Below are 19,087 nucleotides of genomic sequence, written 5' to 3'. Positions count from 1 at the left end.
TTTCTTTCTCTTTTAAAATAAAAAATACTGTTAGACCTACATTTCAGTTGCTGAAGTCTGTATTACAGTCAGCTTTTACAAACTTTTAAAGCTCTGGACTATCTATTCCCTTCACTCTCTCTGTACTTAAATACTCACTGAGCTAATCTCGTTCTCAACACTGTTGTGAAAGCAGCCATAAACAGCCATTGTAGTCCAACGGACTTGTCCCTTAGCTGTCGGCCTTCTAAGTTACAGCAGGTGATAATTTTACCAAAACTTGCTATTTTGTAACATGATAACAGAACCTAACTATAAGGTACTAATACTAATTTTGATATTAGTTGGAGAGGAATACTAACAGCTCTAACAGACAAAACCCACAAAGTTAGTAGCTTAACACAATAGAAGTTTATATCGAGCTCAAATAAAGGTTAGTTGGAACTAAGGGTAATTCTGTTCCATATGGTCGTTCAGAGACCAAGGTCCTTCCACCTTGGCTGCCTTACCCTACTCTGAGTATAGGATCATTGGGGAATCTTTCACGGGCCAGGCCTAGGTGTAGTTCTTGCCACTTTTATCCATCTTCCTTCAGCAAGAATTTAGTGAACAGAACCACATCTGTAAGAAAGGGAAGGAAACATAAGACAGCTGAATGTCCAGGAGGAAAGAGAGAAAATATTGGTAAACATGAGCCAGTTGTTGCTCTTACTGCTAGGAAAAATTAAACACTTTAAGGAGTAAATTTAGGTTAATTTTAGCTGCCTTGTTAAATTTGAGATATAATCTGAAAATAAAGAAAGATAAGGGTACAATGATTCTTTTTTAAAAAGTTCATTTCACCAAGGAATAAAATGAATAGTTAATAAGGAATATGATCTACATGAATATTTTTTCAATGAAACTGATTAAACTATCATTTGACTGTAAAATTTTAAAAATGCAAGGAGTTGAAATAGACTTACATATAGTTCACCAATACAACATAAAAGTTAAACATGTTCTTCCTCCTAGATTTAACAATTTAATAAATCCAACTCTATTTTGGTTACTTGCATTTGAAAAGAGACAGAATTATGATTATATATACATACATCCTTCATGGAAGGAAAAGCACAATGTATTTTCAAGCACAAAACTGGGATTTCCCCAGTTACACTAGAAAAAGGCAAAACTGACAGATAAAATAATGTACTCCTCTTTCAGTAGCTGGACCTCCTGTTAATTGAGGCCCCATCAAACCCTATTAGACAACTATTATTATGTCACAATGTTAAACTCTTAATTTATTCAACAGTTATGCATTAAGCATCTCCCATGTGAGAAACAGTGTGATTTCATGGAATTTAATAATAAATGACACATATCTACCCTTAAGAGGTTTATGGTTGGGTGCAATGGTTATCAGATGGTATTTCTATGATGGGCAGAATCAGGATCACCTGTGAACTCATCAGACAAGCAGTCTCGTGCTCAACCAGTATTTTGTTTTTAACAAGCCTTCAGGATGATTCTGATGGGAGCTAAAGGTTGAGTATCACTGGTCTAATGAGATCCTCTAGGGACAATTATGATGTGTGAGAGAATACACTTGCCTTCCCACTCTGTCTTAGTCCTGAGCATCTTTCTAAATTACATCAGTAAACAGTCAAACATGGAAGAACTGAGCTTTAGCACTTTTTGTTTTATTTACCTGTATCACGTCCTATACACGTTATTAAAACAAATATTTCTATAAATAAGTTACAGCAGAGAAGATCTTGTTGGTATTTGGTAAGTGATACATAAAATTAAAAATATATATATAATAAAATTCAATTCACCAGGCATGCTTTTACTTCTCTTTATATCAAATCTGCCTTTTTCCCCTAGAAAGTCTGTGATATGTATAATTAATAGGGAACAAATCAAAAGTAAAGATCAAGACAATAAAAGGAAGAGAACTATGTTATCCATGACAGTTAATATATGTTATCTGATTGAGAATTGGATTTCGTTCTTATCTTTATTTGAGCTAAGATTAAAAGGAAAGCTTGATTAATTACATTGTAGAAGCATATAAAGTGCTTTGTTGTATTTTCATAAAGATGTTGTGGAAGATATTATTAAAGACATTAAGAGATTCCCAAACTCAGTAGCCTAAAGGCAGCAGGCAGGTAACTTAAATAATCAGGACTGGATGGGATGAAATATGGAGTAGAGAAGGCTGGTAACCTGGAGATCACGGGCCACTCTAAAGTGAGCGTGTGCCTCTCAGCTCACAGAGATTGTTGCCAAACTGAATTGACACCAAATTTCAGTAGATCTCCAGATTTTTCCAAAGAAGTTAGAAATTTGGAGTTTTAAGTAAAATCTCTAAATGCTTGAATATTTTTAATTAAGTTATATTTCAACATCACTATGTTGGAGAAATGACATGCTTTTGAGTGAGATTATGCCCTCGATCGCCCATTAGTTTACAAATTCTGCATTGCATCCTACTCTTTATGCAAGTTCAGAGAAAATCACTTCTGAGTTTTGTATCAGGAGAATAATTTGTTTATATTCTGACAGTATGCAATACAAAAAGTGGTAATGCATCATTTTTAACTTGGGTGTCCAAAGGCTTCAAGTCTATCTTCAAATTTTGGTCAACTACCAGGAAATTTAGGCCATTTAGGGTTGCATTTTATGAAAGCTTTTATTTTCAGGCTTATTCATTTTCAACTCCTTTCGTTGATTATTCCATTTTAATTCTGTCATATTGTAATTTATGTTATGTTAACTCATATATCCCTCTGGGCTCTCAAATTATGTAGTATATGTTCAATCACATTTATATACAAGCCCTAGGTACAGAGTTTCCATCCATATTTTGAACAGGAAGTTCAGATTCTGGAAGGCTTGCACCCATAAAATAGTTCTGAGATTTCTTAATGAGCCTATCAGCAGGTCTGCATCGCATCGTCAGCCCGTATTCCACAATGGCAGATGCCAGAGAGCTGCATCTGTACGACCCTATTACCTAGAGCACAAGCATCTTACTGCTGAAGGTGAAGTAACCTTGCAGCATAATACAGTCGTGCCCAGGTAACTTGTGTCCCTGAGAAATTCCTGTGGAAATTCCATTCCCGAAGGAATCTGTCTTCCAGTGGCGTTGCCTGCAAACTGTAGTGCCTTAATTCACTTTACTTCTGCCAGCACTGATGAACTATCCCTTATACAGGCACAGTGTAGACTTTTAATGAGGTATAGAATAGATCAGGACAGTATAATAGGTCAGTACTTTAAGATAAGGAGATTTTCCTTCATTCTGACCCACACTTAGGCTTCCCCCTCTCCCAAGATAACTGCCTGAATTCCCAGGTTGAAGTACTTTGTATCTATATACATCAGCTTTTCATCCAAATTCTCATAGAGTACCAGTGTGCCTGGATTGATCATCAAAATCAGCTGTGACCCATAACAGACTGATGACATCTCCCCAGAAACACAAAAATTAGTTCTCACCTGAAGTCCCCAAGGCAGGTGCCCCCCTCATCTTTTATATGTGTTTTCCTTTTCTGAAGACTGTATCCTTTTATGAAATTTTCCTACTTTCACATGCATCCAATTCTTTCAGATATGTTCTTATGTCTTTGGAAGCCAACAGGTCAGTGGCAGAGGGAAGCTGTAGTACAGAAATTGGGATTATCTCCAGGGTTATTCTGGGCCTGTGCACTTGTGGGATGGAACACATGTTAGTTTGCAGTTTCTGTATAACTAATTACCACGCTTTTAGGCACTTGAAACCAAACCCATGTATTATCTCTTAGCTTTTGTGCATTAGAGGTCAGGCACCACTTAACTGGGTCTCTACTCTGGGTCTCACAACACGGCAGTCAAATTGCCAGCCTTGACTGCATTCTCAGTGGAAAGCTTGACTGGGGAAGGGTCTGCTTTCAGGCTCATTCAGGTTATTGGCAGAATTCATTTTCTTTCTGGCTGCAGAACTCATGATGGCTTGTTTCTTTAAAGCCAGTGGGAGAGTTTTCTGACCTCACAGAGGGAACCCTGTCCCTCCTTTGATTTGATTGAAACAGGTCCATCAGGATAATATCCTTTCTGACTGAGTCAAGCCAACTGATTTGTAATCTGAATTAAATTTGAAAAATGCTTTAATTTTTACCACGTAAATGAACATTTGCCATCATTTTTTTGACTAGAAGCAAGTCGCAGATTGTGCCTGTATTCAAAGAGTAAAGGTGATACAAACGCATGACCCAGGGGTCACCTTCCACAGGGAGCTTCTGAGCTCTGCCAGAATGTGTTTTAATTCAGGTGGAGACTGACTTCATCTACCAATGGAACCTCAGTAGTCGGCTCTTATCCAGCTGTGACATAGTGCTTTATTCATATTTGAATAAGACATTTAAACACAGTATGGTATAGGGTTGGAATTAATAAGTAATGAATTACTCAAATATACCCTATGAAAATATGTATGAAACAGTTTTTGTTACTAAAAGGACTTTGATGACCAATTTCTAATTGGAGGCCAGATTTCTGTAACACATGACCTACCTCCTTTTACTTTTATGAAAACACGATATAGTAGCTTCTCATATTGTAAATGTAAAAAGGTTACAAAACATTTTCGTGTTTAGGAATATATTCTGTCCTAGAAACAAGTTTGAAATCCAGGTTCCTCTTCTCTGGAGTCTGCATTCAACTCTTCTCCTCTGCTTCCTCTCCTAGTGTTACACTGTCTTTGTGGTGAAGAAACTGAAGAGGTCATGAATATAGATTTATAGACATAAAAAAATGGTGTGATGACTTTATGAACAGATAAAAAATAAACTTTAGAGTATTATACTGAATTGAACTACAGAATTGTTCAGCTAAATAGGCATGGGGTCAGATCTTGGTGTGTTATTTTAATATTTACTGAATGCTGCTTAATACCAGGTAGTCTTTTAAGTTCTGAAGACAAACATAATACCATTCTCACCAATGTTGAATTTATTTAAAAAAAAAACAAAAAAAAGCTTAGAAACTTGGATTTTGACTTCTGGAGCCATGTGATTCTGGGACAGAATGACAATTCTTCCACTCACAAATTACAGAGCTTTGATAAATTGTTTAATCTGGCCAAGTCTGTGGCTGATTTATTAGTACTCATTTCACAAGACTTGTTATAAAGATGAGAAGGAATAATTCATGCCAATTGTTTCGTGTCCTGCATACAATATAATGACCCATATCTGTCAACTGAAAAAAAAAATGATGAGGAGGAAGAAAATTATAATAATGGTAATAATGAGCCCAAAATATGAAATTTAGTGCTGTGTGAAAGAGCTTTCCTCACAAAGGAAAGCTGACTAAGGTATATAATGTCGAGAACAAACTCCTGATGCACGGGAGTAAATCTGGCCCATGGATGTATATTTTTGGACTGATGTTATTTCCACACTTACGTGATGTAAAATGGGCTGAACCCTCAGACTATGCTACATCGAGCTTTCCACAGTCCATATTCATATTGCTTACTTGTTTCACTGTATTTACCTGGATGTTGGAGAATTTTGAGTCATTAACCTTGAAGTGGAAATGATTAATGGTTTTTACTAGTGCCAGACTGCTACACACAATGACAACATAAACTTGCCCAGGGGGGATATTGTTCTAATTGAAGAAATGTTATTCTGTACAAACATTTGAGAATTCTCAGAATCTTATCACACTGAATACCCCAAAGCTGAGCTAATGAAGTATCATATAATAAAATAAAATTTGATTCTAGCTAAAAATCTTATACTACCCAAAGGAAATGGTAAAGGCACTCATGAAAAATATATTAGGGATGAAAACAAAATCAACCTCTGATTTTCTAAATTTCCAAATATCTAGAAGAAAATTCTTTTCTCTTCAAATTATATCAGAATAGTGCAAAATAGACCAAGTTTGAAGCAATATAGTGTATCTCCCATCTACAACTAATAACATTTATTTGGACAGTGAAAATCCACTGGCTTTTTTTTTTTTTTTTTTTTGACAAGAACTACACGATCTCTAAAGGACTAAAATGATGTTGACATTCCTCACAGAGTTATGAAACCAACTCAGAGTTAGGGCATGGTGTGTACTGGTTATCAAAAAGAGCTATGAATTAACTCATTCCTCATACTTAAGATTTCACGTGCTTGTACAGATAAGACATATTTTGGGGTGTGTTACTAGTATTAATATTTCCTTTGATTTATCAAAGGTTAAATAAACCTATAAACTTTTATTCAGAATACTGGAGTTTAATGTTAAAACATTCTGTGTGCTGCTTAAAAATCTGAAGGACTTTCCCACATGAAAACATTTAAAGTAAATAACATTAACAATTGTTATAGCCTGAAATTGCAATATTGAAACGTTACTCGTTTTAGCAAGTCTTACAGGAACCACGTTAACCGGTATGAAAAATGGCCAGTGATTTGCTCATTAAAGGTTGAGGAGGTGGTTTAACAGTTAACTAGACATGTGAATTTAAAGGGAACTTCCCATCAGCAACTCCAAACACCTTAGTTTGGATAATGTAAATATAGTTTTGTCTAATAACAGATTAAATGAAACTACTGTCACATACTTATATGTAAGTTACTTTTGTAGTTTATGAAATGGGTTATTATGAAATGGACAGAAAATCATAAACTGCAACTGAAAGCTTCATTGTGGCAATTCTGGATAGAGGTAGTACCATTCAATATATATCTTACAAAGGAAAATTATTAGTTTTTTGGTAGAGAGAATAAAAGAAGATTCATTGTACTTACAATCAAAATATACCTATAATATTCCTTTGGGTGAATCAGCAGCAGGTGAAATTGTAAGATGCTCATAATTAGCCTTCAACCCTCCAGGGTGTGTAGAATGAGATTAACACTAAGCATTCTGGGATATGGTCTACCATAGCTATACTGGGCAAAGTATTAATTATTCCAACAACTCAGCTTATTTTTTGAAAGCTGGCATGATGCTTAATGTGTTTGCTCCTTAAAAACAGGGCAACACTACTAAGTTTTAAAGCCTGTGCTTAGTTAATAAATTAATTTCCTGCTTATTTTCAAAAAGTACTTAAGAATACATATCAATGGGTGAGCGGCATAGTACAATAAATTAAAAAATCATTTAAAAATAATTTGTTTTATTTTCTCCATACACTGCCTTCACAATTGATCTGTTACTTCTTACTTTCTTGTTCCTTAATGATGTTTCAGTTATAGTTCAGAATTTTTTTTGAAATTCATACTTACAGTTATAAAATCTTTAAGTCCAGTAGGAAACATTAAACTCAAAATCAGATTTATCTAACTCTACCTTTACCCGACTCTTGTTCCTCTTATATCCTCTCTTTCCCCTCCCAGACTCTCCATGATCCCAGTGCCCACAGGAGAAGGACCCCCCAGTCTTTGACAGGAAGGTCCTTTATCCCCTTTTCTAGACTCAGGCCTCCAGGGCTGGGTATAGGGGAGAAATTGCCATGGAGATAAGGTTCATTCTATGGAGACAGGCATGTATTTGTGTTGGAGGATATTCCTAACTTTGTTTTGGTTCAGTCTGTTTCCATCAAAGGACTCTGAGCATATGGAGGTCTCGATTCATGTGATACGCATGGTTTTTATGAGGTGATGGGTTTCTGCCTGACATCACTCTACGATTTATTTTTAAATCAATGTACTATTGGTAAGTGATATAACCCCAGAATAAAATGCAGTAAAATCAGTTTGACGTGTATGTGTGTGACCTAATATGCATGTCTGAGGGCCTGATTATGACAGATTTTTATAATGTATCCCTGACGGGTGATTCTCTGCTTTCTAAAATACTGTCATCCTGGCTTCCCTAGTTCTCTCCACTTGGGTCAGTGTCCAGGTAATTGTAAATAAAGTCCAAGAGCTGTACCTACACAGATATAGGAGATGGTGGTAAGTTTAGGGAAAGGGATAGAGGAGAATTTGTGGAAAATCATGCATCACTAATCTTTGTTCCAGTAATACATACTTGAAATGTAATAATTTATCTATAAAGTAATTAATATAACATAGTTCAGCTCTAAATATATATTTAGATAAACTGATTATTTGCAGTCAGTAAATATGTGCTAGCTATGTCATTTATATACATATATATAATGTCATATTTATTGTCTGGTATGTAAGAGCCTTTCTAATCACATCACATTGATAGAGCAATCTGTTATTCATAAAATCTGAAAGTAAGCCACTGAGGACTAGCCTGTATTCTGAGCCTTTGATTTACACAAAATCTCTGAGGTACACAGCAAATGCCACACGTTTCATAAAGCTTCCAAAAGATGTAAAAGGATGGATAGCTAAATGGAAATTTATATAGATATTCAATCTTTTTTTTCTTCCTTTATTGTATGTTTCTTTACTTTCCAATTACTATCTTATACCTGAATATTTAATGCCATTCAGTTCAACAAAACTTTCTGTTAGGTATATTCCCGGCAGGGTCAGATTATGAAAGGGAGGTTATTCAGTTCCTCCTAACTGGCCCCACATTTTATTGCTAAAAATGCAATAAAATCAAACTGTCAACTGAATGACATGAAGTAAAATGAGAATCTGATTTTTCTATGATATCAATTTCAGTACACTTTTAGAATTATTCAGTATCAAATTATATCAAAGAAATGTTTTCTTGAGGGGATGGACAGGTGTTAGCTAAGAGTGTGCTTTTTATGTGCTAAGTACTTTCTGGGATTGCCTAGTGTGTAGAAACAACCTGTAATTTATTGCCCAAATCTAGACACTGTGGAAAAGGTAGATAATAATAATCATACTGGGATGACAGGGATAAAATGAGACTTTCCAGGGCAAACAGGGCTGTGGCTACCTTATTGGAAGTCCTGCACCAAAAAGAATAGATTCTTCCCTGCACCCGTCCCCTGGCACCTTAAATTCTGCCCTGATTACGTGATACCGGGTAGATTCTCCACAATTTTTGCTTCAGGACCCCTTCTGTGACCCTTCCCCTCTGATGCCCTCAAGCACGAGGCTGCCTTTCTTCTGCATCCAGACTGAATCGAGCAGTCACTAAGTGCCTGCTGGCTTTTCCTAGACGCTGGGTTTTGTAAGGACACATTTCCTTCTTGACAGGGTAATAATTTGATTATACTGATTATGTGTTCTTCTTGCACAGTCCCCATTCCAGGCTGATTGCTCTCGGAGTTTTATTATAGAAACGCCTCCAGGCATCATTTGTTTTGTAGAGAGGAAATGCTTTATGCCTTTTAAGAGACTTGGTTCTTGTTTTCAAGAGCAATACTGGTGAATTCTAATCCACAAGTTTATGCCTTAAACAGAGAAAAGGATTTTGTTTTTGGTTTTGTTGTCCCCGCAAATCCAGATTTGCACAGATGCCTCTGGCTGTGGAGGAGAGAGAGAGTTAGAAACTGGTGGAAACTCTGAAAAATTGTCATGATCCTTGTTATCACTGAACGTGGTCTCAGAAATATAGCTGAAAGATGTAGGCACTGCTTGGTGATTCAAAAGAAGAGATTCAAAGGCAAAGGTCTCGGAAATACAGTAGAGAGACGTAGACACGCTTGGTGATTCACAGTAGGTAACTGATCTCCTCGTTGGATTATGGGGAAGTAATTTATGTCAAGTAAATACCAGCATGCCCTAGTAACAGCAGAGTATTAATCAGCAGCATTGTCTAAACAGCAGAGCGGGTGAGTCAAGCCTGCTCTCCCCAGCCTCCTGCAGCCCTTGAGAGGCAGTCAGAGATGAACTAAATTCCACATGTCTTTGAAAGGAGTAAAGTGGCAGCCCAGAGACAGAGATGAGCATTGGGACCGTTGAGGATATGGGGAGTCCTGTAGGCAGAGAGATCCAGAGACTCACTCGGGAATGTGGGATTGTCCTTCCGAACAAGCTGGGATGATTGTCTCTACCTGGGGAAGTGGATGATTCCTTGGCTATCTGACACCAGGTACTGTGCTGTCATTCCCACCTGTCACCTTGAGAAGGGTGAAATCCGGAAACCCAGAAAAGACTATATTAGTTCGCATAGACAGAATTTACCAGAATTTGACTAAAGTCAATATCGAAATCGAGATTTGGGGTTTTTTTTTTAAGTAACAAAAGCTACATTTTGTACATCTGGCGGTAGATGATACATCAAGCAGCTTTTTAAATTGAGAGAGAGGCTGAAGAACTCACAGACACTACGTCGCTCTAATTTGCCAGGTCCAGTATTTGATATTTTACATATATTATCTCATTTATCCTTCAAAATAACTCATATACTTAGAGTCTAATTCACAGTTCTTGCAAAAAGTATGTCTTCTTTCAAGGGCTTGTGAGCAGATGGTTTATTTTGTGATGCCATCCTAGGGAACACGAGCGAGCTGTGGGACATCCTCCAGTTATTGGAGATTATCCAGCAAAGAACAGTAAACAAGGGTAAGGTTGTTATTCAGGTTTAAGTCACTGCTTTCTCATTGATAGGAGTTTCTAGAGCTTTAGACTCATCCTTCTCTTCCTGGTACAGAGACAGAGGGAGAGACACCATTATAAATGGAGATTTCCTTTATCGATCTATTTTTTTTTTCTGACAAAAGGGTAACTTATACTCAGTTTTAGAGCTTCTCTTGTGTTTGCAGTTTCTTAAAATAATCATCATGAGATAATGCTTAAGCCAAAGAGGCATATTTTAGGGTGGCAAATTTGCTCACTTTTAGGAGGAATGGACAGGAACAGTTACTACAGTTTTGCTCTTCTATGGGCATAAAGTTGTATATTTGAGATAATAAAATATACTACAAAGACTTTTGTGATACCTGTCAGAACCAGTTTTTCTCGGTACCTACACAAATGTCTATTTTTAAACATTTGGTCCTTTTGAATGGTCCTGTAATTTATTTCATTTTAAATATATAACAGTTTACTCTTAGATGATCAGATTAGTATCAGCATTTGAAATGGTGCCCTCCTCTTCCTCAGGACATGCTCGTCCCTGAGCTTTTAGGCTGCCACGTTCTAAATGTTTCTTCTTACCTCACTAGATTCTCCTCCTCCAGCATTTTTGATAGTACTTCTCCATTTCCTGTTCATCTAAATATTGAGGGATCCAAGGGCTTGTTCCTTTGAACCATTTCTGTCTATATTTTTTCCACTGATGATGTTGTCAGCTTCAAAGATTTAAATGTCATCTTTATTCTGATAACTCACAAATGTCTATCTCCAGCCCAGGACTCTTTCTGAATGCTTAGTTTGCATATCTTTCTGGTCAGCTCATCATTTCCAGGAGCTGATCAAATAGGTTCCACAATTTTAACATGTGGAAAGCTAACCTCTTAATATTTCCTTCCACACAGCATTAAAAAAACAACAAAAACAACCTACATCTTTAATTTCCGATCTATGGGAACATTTAGTAAATGAGAACATGATTTTTCCAGTTGTCCACCTCAAAGATATTAGAGTCATCTTCGAGTTTCCTTTTTTCTTTCTTCCTTCCTTCCTTCTTTCTGTCTTCTTCTTTCTTTCTGTCCTTCTCTCCATACTTATCAATAAATTTTCTTGGCTTAACCTTCAAAATATAGCCAAAGAATCTGACCCCTTCTCACTATCTCAAGGTCACCCTTATCTCTCCCCTGGTCCCCACACTTCTGCCTTTGTCTCTCTTTGGTCTGTTCTCAACAGAGCAGCTGAAACTTTCCTGAGGAAAAGCAAACCATGTCCTTCCTCTGCCTTAAACCCACCCCATTCAGATTCAAAGCAAAGTTCATACTAGGATCCTTACATGATCTGCCCCTCCCTCATCTCTCTAAATTTACCTCCTCACTAGTCTCCAACTGTTTTTTCCACCCCAGCCTGGGGACAAGGCTCAGGGCCATAAGGCTTGGCTAGTCCCTACCCTGATGCTCTTTCCTTAGCTGTCTCTACTACAAGCATGCTCTCCTCCCACAGCACCTAGATGGATGTCAGAAGGGAAATTTAATGGCCAATAGGCACATAAAAAATGCTCAGTGTCACTAATTATCAGAGAAATGCAAATGAAAACTACAGTGAGGTATCAACTCACACCAGTCAGAATGGCCATCATTCAAAAGTCCACAAATGATAAATGTTCGAGAGGGTGCGGAAAAAGGGAGCCCTCCTACACTGTTGGTGGGAACGTAGTTTGGTGCAGCCGTTACGGAAAACAGTATGGAGATTCCTCAAAAGACTAAAAATAGCTTACCATTTGATCCAGCAATCTGACTCCTGGGCATATATCCAAAGGGAACCTTAATTTGAAAAGATACATGCACCCCAGTGTTCATAGCAGCATTGTTTACAATGGCCAAGATATCGAAACAACCTAAATTTCATATACAGTTGACTGGATAAAGAAGCTGTGGAATGGAATGGAATACTACTCAGCAAATAAAAAAGAATAAAATAATGTCATTTGCAGCAACATGGATAAACCTGGAGATTGTCATTCTAAGTGAAATAAGCCAGAAGGAGAAATAAAAATACCATATTGTATCACTTATATGTGGAATCTTAAAAAAAGACAAATGAGCTTATTTACAAAACAGAAACAGACTCACAGACATAGAAAACAAATTTATGGTTACCAGGGGAAGGAGGAGGTGGGAAGTGATAAATTGGGAGTTTGAGATTTACAAATACTACATACATATATAATATATATATATAAAATAGATACAAAACAAGTTCATACTGTATAGCACAGGGAACTATATTCAATATCTTGTAACCTATGCTGAAAAAGAATATGAAAATGAATACATGTATGTTCATATGACTGAAGCATTATGCTGTACACCAGAAACTGACACACTGTAATTTATACTTCAATAAATATGTATGTATTAGAAAAAAAGAGAAATTTAATCTCAATAGTTAACTGATGCCTATAATTTCTCTGTCTAGTTTCAAATCTTGGCAGACTTAAAATTAGAACCCTTGAACTGAGAAAATAAAACTCTTTATCTTATGGAATTTTTATTTCTCTAATCTAATTAAGGTATGCAATTTGTCATCGAGTCTGAATTCCTGAAGTTTGCTCAAGAGGTATTACGAGAATTTTTGGAAATTACCTTATTAGCAAAGATTCTATTCTTGTTCAGATGCTTTAGTTAAGATGGTCAGATATTCAGTTTATTCCTGATGTTTATCACGAAGAAAGTCATGATTTGAAGCGCATGGTTATTTAAAAATCTTGTTCCCAGATGTTCCTTCCCTAGTACTTTGATTTATATTTGTCGTCTTGCTCTACGAGATGAACAAATGTCTGTGTTTCTGCATACTTCTATGTCCCAAACATTATGCCATTATTTTTTTTAATGTTCACAACATCTAGTTTATGTCAGCTCTATATTATCATTTTACACTGAAAAAAATAGAAGTTAATTTACTAGCCTAAATCCACATCGGTCACAAGGGGCAGATTGGTATTACAAACAATTATCTTAAAATTCATAGCATAAATTTTAAATTTTACTTATGCTTCCAGTGGCACAATTAATTACCTCAACTTTCTAAATCAGGGCTAATTATTTTGCTACTTTTAGAAGAAAAAAAAATAGTTGGTAGTTGTATTAGTTTTCTAGGGTTGTGGTAAAAAAAATACCACGGACTGGGTAGCTTAAACAAGAGAAACTTATTTTCTCACATTTTTGGAGGCTGGCAGTCCAAGTAAAGGTTCTGATAGGAGCAGACGGTCATCCTGTCACTGCCTCTTCACAGGGAAAAGCAAATTTCCTCTTCTTAAAAGGACACCATTCATATTGAATTAGGGCCCACCTTAACAAACTTCCTTTTACTTAATTATTTCTTTAAAGACCTTATCTCCAAATAAAGTTGCATTCCGAGGTACTGGAGGTTAGGACTTGAGCATATAAATTTGGGGTAGGGATAAAATTCAGCCTATAACCTCAGTCCTTTAATAGCCTTTGCGTCTATCACTCCAACTTTGAATCCAATATAATTCACAGGTACCTAGTGCTGGGAAGATGTACCGCCTACCATCGTTAGAAATGACTGCGTATTTACACGTGTGTCCAGCATTGTTGTATTTTCTCATAGGAAGGTCACTCATGATATTTCAACATCATAGGTAGAATGCACTATCATTTCAGATGCATACTACTTGGGGGCAGTATTTCTTAAACATTACTGAAGATCAGAATCACTTGATGAAACAAGGAGACCTGGCCCCATGTCCAGAAATTTACTAGGTCTGGAGGGAGCCTGGGGATTTGTATTTCTAAGCTCCTAGTTGAAACTCTGTCTGTATAGAACACAATTTAAGTACCAAAATTCTAAGACATGCACACTGACTCAAGTTATTTTTTATTACATTCTTCTTCTGAGAAATGTTATTAATTTGTTTAGCATGTAATTTATTAAAGCAAAGTGAAAGCTTCAAATCATTAGGAAGCCTTTTGCTGTGAGCATTCTTTTGGCTTTAACTAAGCAAATGCAGTTCCTCTCAATAAAGAAAAGAATAACTTTATCTTCTCCATTTATCCCTAAATTCTTCTCTTTGTCTAAAAACCACCTTGAAAATATCTCAAATGAGTTATAGTTGGAAGATATACATATACACATACACACACACACACACACACACACACACACTCACACACATATTCCTTCTAAAAATCTGGCTTCCCAAATATAGCAACTTCTTAATCTACATGATAATTGATAAACTCTTATTTGTTTTAGTTGCATTAAATCAACATGCAATTTTATCTGTTGTGGCTAAAAAGGATAGTATTTATTAAAACATTACTACTGGAAAACATACTGTGTTTTGAGGACCATGCACAGCTGGGAGCTGCATACTACCTCAAGCACCAGATGCTCTATCTACTGTCATTTGTTTAAAATTATTTACACACATGGGTGGGTGAGCAGAAGGATGTGGAGGCACCAAGCATTCTTATTATACCAAAATTAATTAAATTTTTCTAGATACTGCATTTCTATGGCTTAGAATAATATAAAAGGGAAAAATAAAATATATACAAGAAAGTGTCTTCTTTCTATCCAGTACACTCGACCTGGTTTCCACTCTTCTTCATGTAGGAGATAACCATAATTTTATCATATAGTTTTTTTGAAGATGGTTGCACATTAAGAAGTAATTATAAATGCATATTTTATCATTAAAAAAACATTTAGTATCACACCCTATATGCTATTCTGAAGCTTGTCTTCTTTTAACAATATGTCTTGGCCATCTCTGCATATCCATACATAAGGCACTACCTAGTGTTCCATTCCACAGACCTCTCATATTCCCTCTAGCCTAGTCATCTGTAGAAAGATACTAGCAAGTAAATGTTAACAGGTGAACTTTTGCTGCAACAAAACATTTCCATTTAACATGGTGTTGAGCATTGCGTAAATGGTACATAGATAATTTCCTGGGTGTATGATTAAATCTTATACAAAATGTCCCTCATATGGCATGAAAAGTATATGCTGACTACCTTTTATCCTTCTTTTCAATTTTGAATGACATGTTTTCACAATCTGTAGGACAAATTACTAGAGTGAATGTATTAGTCAAGAATTATATGCTTTATGATTTTTACAGAAATTGATGATTATCCTCAAAAGAATTGGCCTATTTTACATAACCATAAGCAACCTGTCAGAGCGTGTAACTCCTCCCACAGTCTTGCCAAAAGTGTTAGCAGAACTTTAGATTGTTTTAACAATTTATTGAGTGAGAAATTGGATGTCAATGTAGTTTTATGGTTTTAATTCCCATGTCTCTTATTATGAGTGAGGTTGATGATTCTCTTAACACATTTAAAAGTTGGCTTTGTTTTTGTTGTGTTTCGTTTTCTTACGTTTTCTCCCTGGGAACTGTCCATCACGTGCCCTGCCCAGCTTGGGGGGATGGAGTTATTGAGCACTTTACTTCCTTTGCTTATCATGTTCATGCCATGTAGACATTTTTAGTTTTTATAAATTGTTTTTTAACATTATTTTTAAAAGATTTCATGGGTTAAAAAAAAGTTTTCCACATTACAGCCTAATACATTTTATGGGGCTAGCTCTATAGTCGTCAAGATTAGTTGCCTTACACAGTTCAAGGCTTCATCTCTCACCAGAGATGGATTACTCTCTGAAAATCTGCTCTTTGCATGATTCTGGGTGCAGTCTTGCCTCCTCTGTTTTACTGAACCATTCTGGATCCAGGAGGGTTTTTCTACTTAACTGACACCTTCCTCCCATACCCTAGATCTCATTGCAGATAAGGTTTTATCCCTGGGTGTGCACCCTCACCCTCTGAAAGTTTATTTTGGCTGAGATTTACTACTAATGACTCCACTTCTGTGATCTCTTTCAATGGTCCCTTGCCTCTGATCCCTTTCATGTAGCTCATGGAAAGTACTTTGGTTCATTCCTACACTCTCTGGAAACCTTTATATATAATTTAGCCTCTAGGGATTAAATGTCATTAAGGAGTGAAGGTTAGTGTTTCCCAAAATTCATATGTTGAAGCCCTAACCCCCAGTGTGGCTGTATCAGGACCTGGGTCCTCTAAGGAAGTAATTAAGATTAAATGAGGTTGTAAGGGTAGTGATTCATAGGATTACTGTCCTGATAAAAATAAACACCAGAAAGCTGTTCTCTCTCCCTCCCTCCTCACACGTGTGAACTGAGTACTGCCAAAAGGTCGAATTCTAAGACAGATAATGAGAAATAGGAAATAGGTGAGTTTCAGTGCAGCTATTAGAGCAGATGTAAAACAAAAGGACTTTAGGAACACATGCCCCCCTATTTGGATGTCTGTGCTCACGTGTAAATCCACGTGGTCCAGCACTGCAGGCAGTTGTTTCACAACAGGTTGCCCTCCCCAAAGGGGATCAGTAGAATGATCATTGTTTTACTGGTAATAATGATAATGATATTATTATAAATTACACCTGAGAGATTTATATACGCCAGGCTCTTGGAGATATGATCTCATGTAATAATTTTATCATTCATAATGAACATTGCTGTTATGCTCAGTTCAAGCCTGTGAATGAGAATCTAGTGGAAGTTTAGCTTGCTTAGTTAATCCAGTTCACCACTGAGCGGCAGAGCCAAGACTGAAACTCAGATCAGCCTGACTCCAAAGCCCTTGTTTTCAAGTCTACCAACTGGCTGATCCAGACAGTCTCTCTAAGGACAAGGTGTGTAATGAAGATTTGCTCTCTATATTGATAATATACAAAGTTAACTTGATGTGGGTGAAAAAGTGTGAACAATCCCTTTTTTCCTTTTTAACTGTATCTTCAATGAGCTTAGTTATCTCCGTGTACAAAACCATGCTAATAAAGACACATTGCATAAACAGGCTTTTTTTTTTTTAAATGATATAACATAGAATACTCTATCAACTACTAAACTAAAAGCCTGGTTTTCTCTGGATTTTAACTTGAAGATTTTAAATTAATCTTCTGAAACAAAAGAGGATTGTTGTCTGCACATTTGAAAGAGCATATGGTTTCCGAGGGTACGGTGTCTGTTCATCAATAAGACAGAGAATATTTAATGTACATTCTTACAGTTGTGTCATACGTGGTAGTTAAAAATGTTAGGTCTGTAGTAAACATCAGAGGTATTTATTATTAGGGAAAAATCAGTTATAAAACATTAATATAATATGACTCACTGTAAAAAATATCAAGTCAGTTTTCTTCTTTTACTTGTCCTCTGTTGCTATAGCTATTAATAGGATTTACCATCAGGACTATGTATAGACATTAATTTTTTTGTATGGAAAGTAGATCTTAGAGTCAAGCAAAGAAAAAGAGGGTTTTTTTTACATTTTTTCATTTCCCTTTATACTCAATTGTATTGTTTTTATTTATTTATTTTCTTACCATGAGAAGGTAACACTTTTATAATAAGAGAAAATAATAAAATCATTATCATAATAAATATTTCCAGGATAAAAATCTAGACCTAGAGAATATACTTTTTAATTATTTGGAATATAGATATAAATGCCTTCTAAATATTCCCAATAAAGATATATCAGTTAAAAAGCCTTTATTTTTATGGGACCACAAGATAGCAATTACATATTAACAATGTGGTAAATTCCCCATGTAAACATATCAGCAAGTTATCTAATAATACTCTGGAGGACATTATACAGTTTTGTCATTTTGTTTTCACCATGATTCAACAGAGTTGTATTTTAGTAGCCAACAAGAATTAACTGGAGTGTCCACAGGGACTTTATTACAATCATGAGACCCTTCCTTATATTCAGTTTTTTGAAAGATTTTATTATGTGAACATATTACCTACTTAATTTTCTAATTGCTAAAAACTATAAAACAGCCTATATAGGAAAATGCAATAACTAGAAATATGAACAACAAATTGCAAATAAAAACTCTGAGATTTCAGATAGTAAAAATAAAACCCTTTACTTTCTAAGCTTCCTCAAAAAATAGGTACTTAATATGTCAGATTCTATCAATGCCTCAAAATTTAGTAATGCCTTGAAAATATTAGGGTTAATTTTCCTCTTGTAGGTGTGAGACACTGATAAAATAGATGACAAAGTTCTTCTGCAATTTCCCTGTGTCCTTTTTATTTACCATAAATCAACATCTCAAAAGAAAATTTTTCTACTATTAAAAAAAAAACACCCATCTATGTTATGTAGAGGTTGTTCCTAGAGTTTACCCTCATTTGCAAGGATAGGCAAATCAGACTCATTTAAATCATAGCTCCTTATCTTACAGAAGCTATTAGAAGACACCTGAATATGTATGACTTCCATTTTTCTAAGTGGGTAGAAATAAAGATAATGACAATGTGGGAGAAAACTTGTATTAATCCTAAACATTATGTGTAGTTGATTATCATAGTGCATACATTTACTTTTTAATTTTAGGATAGTATACTAAATATAAAAAAGAAAAGGCCCTCCTTATCTTTATATTTAAATTTTGTGGATAGAAAATGTAACATTTAATAAAAATAAATAAGAGTCAAATGCTTAAATGGGGTATCTATGTAACAAAAATGATATTACTGACTAACACATTTCAGGGGCTTATTATGAATTAGAATGTGTTCTCAAT

The 19,087-nt window shown here is 35.7% G+C and overlaps 1 protein-coding gene across 4 annotated transcripts in view; it reads left to right on the top strand.

The window, feature by feature from the left end:
• CDH18 (cadherin 18) overlaps positions 1–19,087 on the top strand; it is a 627,896-nt gene that overhangs the window by 291,331 nt on the left and 317,478 nt on the right. The window lies entirely within an intron of this gene.

Source organism: Camelus ferus, chromosome 3 (genome assembly GCF_009834535.1).
Source record: "Camelus ferus isolate YT-003-E chromosome 3, BCGSAC_Cfer_1.0, whole genome shotgun sequence".
NCBI lineage: Eukaryota > Metazoa > Chordata > Mammalia > Artiodactyla > Camelidae > Camelus > Camelus ferus.
The sequence above is the reverse complement of the archived record's forward strand: the minus strand, read 5'-3'. Positions and strand labels throughout refer to the sequence as shown.